Source organism: Cryptomeria japonica, chromosome 5 (genome assembly GCF_030272615.1).
Source record: "Cryptomeria japonica chromosome 5, Sugi_1.0, whole genome shotgun sequence".
Lineage (NCBI taxonomy): Eukaryota > Viridiplantae > Streptophyta > Pinopsida > Cupressales > Cupressaceae > Cryptomeria > Cryptomeria japonica.
This window is the reverse complement of record NC_081409.1, coordinates 460,799,687-460,808,767: the sequence shown is the minus strand read 5'-3', so window position 1 is coordinate 460,808,767 and position 9,081 is coordinate 460,799,687.

Below are 9,081 nucleotides of genomic sequence, written 5' to 3'. Positions count from 1 at the left end.
CGTATCTTGGACCTCTTGTGTGTTTATCTTTTGCCTTATCCTATGTCCTTTTGTTTCTGATATATGCATTTTCCATATTTTTTGGATATTTTATTTTCTATGCATCCGTATGGACGTTTGGCATCCTTCTGTACGACCTTCTGTCTTTGTCTATACAGGATGATAGTGCAATGCGCTGGCGTCCTAGATACACACGCTCATCTTGTCCATAGAGACTTGTCAGTGCTGTCTAGGGACCCCGTATGTCTTGTATTAGCCTATTTTTATTATTTAGTATCCCCTGGCTCACCCTTAGCATCAATATAAAAGAGGTACTAGAGGGTCAATTTGTTCTCTAGGATCCATCATTCTTGAGGTAGCAAATTTCCTCCACTAAATTTTGGTGAACCTGACGTGAAGCCAATTTCCTTTTTGTATCGTGCATTTATCTTTTAGTTCATCGCATACATTTAAAATCTAAAATCTAAAAAGAAAAAAGAGAGCATAGCTTGCATCTTTGTTTTAGAATTTGCATTCATTCTTCTTTATCTTTCAATTTAGCAAGCTTTATTAGAAGACCAAACCCTTCGTGTCCCTATAGTGTGGTCTCATTGTCACGAGGCTTGTTTATGATCTTTATGACCCAAATTGCCACAGGAGCTGTAGTCAGGAGGACATCTAGATGGAGTTTCTCTCCTGATCATTACAATCCTCCTCTACTTGGCACGATGATGAACGATCCTTTGTCTAACCCAAACAAGCTTTTCACCTCTCGTCATCTCTAGATTCCTTTCTTGGGAGGCTTGTCAGCTACTAGCTCTCAGACTAACTCCCCGACGAATTCTCTGCTGCCTTCTCCTCCTGTCAGTGACCATGACTTTATTTTCACTATTGACTTTGACTAGATTCAATCTCTAGAGGAGAACCTGAGAGATTTTGAATGGATCCTTAATCGACATAATTTCCTCCTTTAGGTTGGGAATGTGGTTAACACTCTAAGAGACATGACCATCTTAGATAACAAAGGTTTAGAGATGCTAAGGGAATTGTCCATAATTTTTAAAAACCATGTACCCTTGGCAGATGCACCCCCTTAGGATAGCTAGTTTGACACCTCTAGTTCTTAGATCGGCGTTGACATACTAGGGTTGAATGTGCATATGGTGGATTCTACTATTCCTAGCATCAATGCCTCATCCAATCCCTTGGGTTACATGGGTATATCTAGTAGCTAGACCTCTTCCTTTGTTGCAACTCATATTTTTACGATCAGCACTAGTACTACATCTACCGGTGGCACTAGTCCTCTTGGAGGTATTGGTGTAGGTGGTGGAACATTTGATGCACCTCCACCTCCTCTACCCTCTAATCCTTTCTTGAACACTATCTTACAAAACATGGGGTAGTTACATATACAACTTACAAACCTAGCCTCTGCTTCTAGTCAATCATCTATGCTTGCATACTATAGGAAGAGTCCCCTTGAAATCACTATCCTGAACACTATCCTTCCTCATATGGCTGAATCATTAAAGTTTGATAGGTTTAATGGTGATGGGGACCCTAATGTGCACATCGACTCTTTTATGACCATGTGCGCGATTACCATAGCTTGGACTTTGTATTGCTTAAACTGTTCTTGTGGTCCCTTAAGGGAATCACATTAGAATGGTATAGCTCCTTGCCAGATCATTCCATTCGTACCTTCAATCATCTTATGGATTAGTTCCTTAAATGATTTTAGGATAACATTGGAAGCAGGGTCACTATCGCTGACCTTGTTCACTGTATTTAAAAACCCAATGAAAAAGTAATGGACTTTATCTCAAGATATCAGTAAATCTCTGCCAAGATCCCCTTTTCCATGCTTGATAGAGATTTATAAAGGATGTTAAATGGAAACTTGTAGTCGACATTGAGGGAGAAACTGTCTCTTAGTCATTCTCAAAACTTTGCCAACATGTGTTCTGCACTCATAGACTACCAACACACCATAACGCAGTTAAAAGATTCTACTTCAAACCCTCATGGTGGGTCATTTGCAGGAACATCCACGGAAGATTCTAGAAAGAACAAAGTTGTAGCTAATGTTGTGGCTGCTGCCCTGATGGCTACTACACAAGGATCACAATATAATAAAGTCTTTACTAAATTGAATAACTCCTACGTAAGCATAATGCAATGATTTCTAAAAGATAATATGATTACCCTTCTCGAGGTTAGACCATTGTTCAATAACAAACCCTATTTGCATTGGTACGATGGGCAAAAATTTTGTCATTACCATCGTGTACCTGGTCATGACACTGAGCAATTTTATCATCTTCAAAATATTATCTAAGACCATATCAATAATGGCATGATTAAAGTTGATGCATGGAAGCACAAGTCAAACAAGTCTGTGGATAACACCAATAGTGATTTGTAGATCTACACCGATCCGTTTCCCAGACATTCAGAAAATTTTATTTCTACTTCAGATCCTCCTTCAGATGATGCTCCATTTGTGAACATGGTCACCATCACTCCTATTTTTTCACCTATCCATAAGGGGAAGGTGTCTGAGACATCATTATCATTCACCCCTCTAGATTCCCCATATTGTGAAGAGTTTGATCCTCTATACATCCCTACTAAATTGAACGATCAAACTGTTATAGTTGTGATGGTTGACCAATCATGTAGAGTCGATGTCATCACAAATGAGACTTATTCATGAACAGTTGGCATAGCCCTGCATATGATGAATGTCGAGAAACCCTGAGGATGCATGACAGTTTCTCTATCCCTCTTTTGGGCAGCATCACCTTGACGGTCCTTGTCAGACCCAAGGCTGTTTCATCAACCTTTGTTATCATTCTTGAGTCAAACCTTTTTTAAGTTAATTTGGGCATTCCTTGGCTGATAGCACTCAACACAGTCCCCTCACTTTTGCATAAATGTCTGAAGTTATCCCACGAGGGTTAGGTCCATGTCATCCAAGACACTGGATACCAATCTCTCGTAGCTCAAGGAGATTTTTCATTGGATCACTTCTAGCCTGCTCTAGTGGGGCTCATGCTTCCCAATGGTGATTTGATGTATCGTGCTTACTATCAATATAAGGGTGCCTGCAAGAAATCGAGTCAACTTTTTGGCCAAAAATAGAAGGGGATCCCGTTGATCCCGTTTCTTTTTTTTTGTTATTGTTCTTTTTTTAATTAAAATGAGCTATACATATACATAAAATATAAAATTTAAGTATAAGTCATATTTTCCTTTGTCTTTTATACTTAAAGTTATATTTCATGTATATATCGGTAGGATGTTTGAGAGTGGTTTCAGATCTCTAGGAGTTATACTGTGAATTTTAAATTTTGGAAGATCTTATAAATTTTCAGACTTAGTCAAATTCCAGCAATCAACAGGCTCCTATCAACATTTTATCACTCTCTCTATATGACTCTCTTTATCTCCCTCAATCTCTAGACCTATCTCTCTCCATATTACTCTTCCTCTATCCCTATCTACCTCTCTCTACCTCTCTCCTCTATCTCTCCCAAAATCTAGATCTATCTCTCCACCTCTCTCTCACATCCCTAACTCTCTACTCTTTTTCTCCTCTCTCTTTCTATACACCTCCCCTCACTCCCTCACTACCTCTATTTCTCTCTATATACCTCTCTATCTCTTTCTCCCTACCTACTTAGTTAGATGTTTAGTTGTTTAAATTTATTTTTGATATGTTTAAATTTTATGCATAAGTTCTAGATGTTTTCAATGATATGTATAAAAGTTATACATGTATATTTAGATGTTAAAATGTTATCCTAGGACCCCTTAGTACATTGTAGGACCTCTTAAGACACCTATGGCTCCTTAAGACACTTAGGACGCCTTAGTATATCCTATGACCTATTAAGACATTATAGGACCCCTTAGTACATGCCAGGATATCTTTTGACCCGTTTAGATACCTAGGACCCCTTAGTACATTCTACGACCTTGTAAGACATCATACGACACCTTAGTACATCCTAAGAGCTATTAAGACTCATGCGACCCCTTAGTACATCCTAGGACACCTAGGACCCCATGTAGTACATCTTAATACATCATACCACCCCTTAGGAGACCTTAGTACATGATAGGACCCCTTAAGACACCTCGGACAACTTAGTACATCCTAGGACCTATTAAGACAAATCATACAACTCCTTAGTACATTCTAGGCCCCTTAAGACATACTGTTACATAAGACAGGCCCTTAGTACATACTGGGCTCCTTAAGACATCCTAGTACACCTCTCTCCCCTTTTCGAACCCCTCTCCCTTTGTCCCCTTTTAGCCTTTTTAATACTCTCTCGCTCTCTCTTATGGTGTCTTAAGGGGTGATATGGTGTTCTAACACGTGTGGCCCCTTAGGAACCTATATGACCCCTAACAACACCATATGACCCCTCAGGACACCATATGACCCCTTTTAACATCATAGTACACAACATGACCCCTTAGGACACCATATGAACTCTTTTAACATCCTAGTACATGACACGACTCCTTACGATATCATATGACCCCTTTTGAAAATATGATGTCCTAATGGGTCATATGGTGTCCTAAGGGGTCATATGGTGTTCTAACACATGTGTTGCCCCTTAGGACCCCATATTACCCCTAACAACACCATATAACCCCTTAGGACACCATATGATCTCTTAGTACAATACGATGGATCCTAATGGGTCATATGTTTTCCTAAGGAGTCATATGGTGTTCTAACACATGTGTGGCCTCTTAGGAGTCCATATGAACCCTAACGACACCATATGACCCCTTAGGACACCATATGACCCCTTAGAACACCATATGACACCTTTAACATCCTAGTACACGACATGACCCCTTAGGACACTAGATGACCCCTTTTAACATCCTAGTCCATGACATGACCCCTTAGGACACCATATGACCCTTTAGGACACCATATGACCCCTTAGGACAATATGATGTCCTAAGGGGTCATATGGTGTCCAAAGGGGTTATACGGTGTTCTAACATATGTGTCGCCCCTTAGGACCCCATATGATCCCTAATGACACCATATAACCCCTTAGGACACCATATGACCCCTCAAAGTACCATATGACCCCTTTTAACATCCTAGTACATGACATGACCCCTTAGGATACCATATGACCCCATACTAAGGGGTCATATAGTGTCCTAAGGGGTCATATGGTGTTCTAACACATGTGTGGCCCCTTAGGAGCCTATATGACCCCTAACGATACCGTATGACCCCTTAGGACACCATATGACCCCTTAGAACACCATATGACCCCTTTTAACATCCTAGTACATGACATGACCCCTTAGGATACCATATGACCCCATACTAAGGGGTCATATAGTGTCCTAAGGGGTCATGTGGTGTTCTAACACACGTGTGGCCCCTTAGGAGCCTATATGACCCCTAACGACACCCTATGACCCCTTAGAACTTCATATGACCCCTTAGAACACCATATGACCCCTTTTAACATCCTAGTACATGACATGACCCCTTAGGACACCATATAACCCCTTAGGACAATATGATGTCCTAATGGGTCATATGGTGTTCTAACACATGTGTGGCCCCTTATGACCCCATATGACCCCTAACAACACTATATGATCACTTAGGACACTATATGACCCCTTACAACACCATATGACCCCTTAGGACACTATATGACCCTTCAGGACACCATATGACCCCTTAGAACACTATATGACCCTTTAGGACACCATATGACCCCTTTTAACATCTCGGTACACCGTATGACCCCTTTTAACATCCCGTTACACCATATGACCCTTTTGGACACCATATGACCTCTCAAGGCACCATAAGACCCCTTTTAACATTATAGTACACAACATGACCCCTTAGGACACCATATGATCCTTTAGGACATTCATATGGTGTTTAGGGCTATAATATGGTGTCCTTAGGACCTTAGGAGTCATATGGTGTCGTAAGGGGTCATAAGGGTAACTACTGGGCCACACATGTGTAGCACACCATATGACCCCTTGGGACACCATATGACCTCTTAGTACAATATGATGTCCTAATGGGTCACATGGTGTCCTAAGGGGACATATGGTGTTCTAACACATGTGTGGCCCCTCAGGACCTCATATGACCCCTAAAGACACCATATGGCCCCTTTTAACATCCTAGCCCATGACATGACACCTTAGGACACCATATGACCCTTTAGGATACCATACATATGACCCCTTAGGACAATATGATGTCCTAAGGGGTCATATGGTGTCCAAAGGGGTCATATGGTGTTATAACATATGTGTCACCCCTTAGGGCCCCATATGACCCCTAATTATATAACCCCTTAGGACACCGTATAAACCCTCAAGATACCATATGACTCCTTTTAACATCCTAGTACATGATATGACCCCTTAGGACACCATATGACCCCATACCAAGGGTTCATATGGTGTCCTAAGGGGTCATATGGCATTCTAACACATGTGTGGCCCCTTAGGAGATCATATGACCCCTAACAACACCAATTGACCTCTTAGAACACCATATGACCCCTTTTAACATCCTTAGGACACCATATGACCCCTTAGGACAATATCATGTCCTAATGGGTCATATGGTGTTCTAACACATGTGTGGCCCCTTAGGACCCCATATGCCCCTAACAACACTATATGATTACTTAGGACACTATATGACCCCTTAGAACACCATATGACCCCTTATGACACTATATGACCCTTCAGGATACTATATGACCCCTTAGAACACTATACGACCTCTTAGGACACTATATGACCCCTTAGAACACCATATGACCCCTTAGGACACCATATGACCCCTTTTAACATCCCGATACACCATATGACCCTTTTGGACACCATATTACCTCTTAGGACACCATATGACCCCTTTTAAAATTCTACTACACAACATGACCCCTTAGGACACCATATGATCCCTTAGGACATTCATATAGTGTTTAGAGCAGTCATATAGTGTTTTTAGGATTCATATGGTGTCGTAAGGGGTCATAAGGGTAACTAAGGGGCCACACATGTGTTAGCACACCACATGACCCCTTAGGACAATATGATGTCCTAACAAGTAATATGGTGTCCTAGCGGGTCATATGGTGTTCTAGCACATGTGTGGTTCTTTAGGACCCCATATGACCCCTAACGACACGATATGACCCCTTAGGACACGATATGACCCCTTAATGACCCTTTAGGACAACATATGACCCCTTAGGACAATATGATGTCCTAAGGTGTCATATGGTGTCTAAAGGTGATAGAGAGATTGCTAGGTAAGTGCTCAAAAAGGCCAATTTCAGACAAGAGGTTCAACTTGTTACCCAAAAAATTGTTTGAGGCTGCTGTATGTGTTTACAAAATCATTCTTGTGGTTATAGTACCAAGCACTTCATGCATCACTTCCCTAACAAACTCCACTTTTGGTGATGGCTCACACCCATGCTTAAATCTACTCAGAGTGCATTAGGAGTCTTCTACATGGATATGTAGGGGTAGCAAGGTTTTATTCAAGGTTTGATGCTCACAATTTAGTTTAAGGCCCATAGCTCTAGATTACTCAGCTCACCAACCAAGGGTCAAAACCTCCAACTGAGGCTATGCACTATCCAAGGTTCCATATAAAACTTATCTCACTATTTTGGATTTTTCTCCTAAGGTTTCATAAGCCCCCAAATCCTCCTTACAATTGGGTTTGAGCATTTTATCAAAAAGAGTCATTTGTGTGTTATGCAGTTAAAAAGGGCTACTAGCCTGTGGAGGGCTAATTGGCCAATTTTTGTTCACCCTTCCCAACGACGGGCTTCTCCTCCAACAAACTTAATTTAGATGATGGTTTAGAGGTATTTGCTAACTAATTTTCATGGTTTAGGCCACTATTATGGCAAAATGAGGACTGTCCACTGTTTGTGGCATATTTGTAGGTTTTTGGAGGGTTTGGAATTGTAATCACTGGGTTTGCATTCTTATGCACCACTACAAGTGCCTAGACCTCCATAAGACCTCTGACATGTCTTCAACATGTTTCCCCCTACCTCTGCCATACAAGCATTTTGCCAAACACTTGGCAAACAAGTGAAAAATCAGTAAAATTGTTATTGTCACAGTGAAAAATATCCCTTTACCAGTCAATCTGCTACTACCTCTTTGGTCCTGTATGAAAAGGAGTTTGAACTGGAAAGTATACTTCCATGAGGTTTGTAAAACATTGAATAACCTTCCTATTACATAGCCTTCATAGTTCCAAGGCTTGAATTATGCTTTTGAAACATTCCATGAGCATTTTACCAAACACATACACAAAAATAGTGAACTCACTGTTTTGTTTACAAAATGAGAATGCTTTGTTGGTATTTTGGTATGGTTTTGTCATTGATGTCAACACCTACTAAAACACTAGCACTCTGGAGATCCCGTAGCATTCACTGGCAAGCAAGTAACTATTGCACAGTTACTGGTATATGGTTCACAGGCAGGATATAATGATCACCGACACTTGGAATGATATGGAAGACACTTGGTAATATCGAAGACATCGTGTGGACACTTTGTTTTGAAGAATTAATCATTGGTATATTCATATTTGCATATTTGCTTTTACCAACAAATAGGTCCAGGGTTACCTAGGGTTACACCAGCAGGCTTATCTTTTCTAGGTCAGCATGGCACGCTATGGAGATGATTAATTATTGTTGTAAATACTTTAAGCCAACATGTTTAATCAGTTATTGCATCGGATATTATATTGTTTGTAAAATGTTTTATTGTAATATCTTGTAGAGCCGACCTACTAAAATTGGTCTTAGGTTATGGTATAAATGTAAGATCTTATTTGTAAGATCGAATGTGGATTGTGAAAAAGAATTAAGTGAAGGTATATGCGAGATCAAGCAGAGCTATACACAAAGACATCATTTGAAGGTGAAGCTAGGTTTTTGTGGAAGCATATCAGCATTACACCGGTACTGAATCCAACATATGAAGATGCTATTTTGTGTAGTTCATTCTTATTGGATTTAACCATCC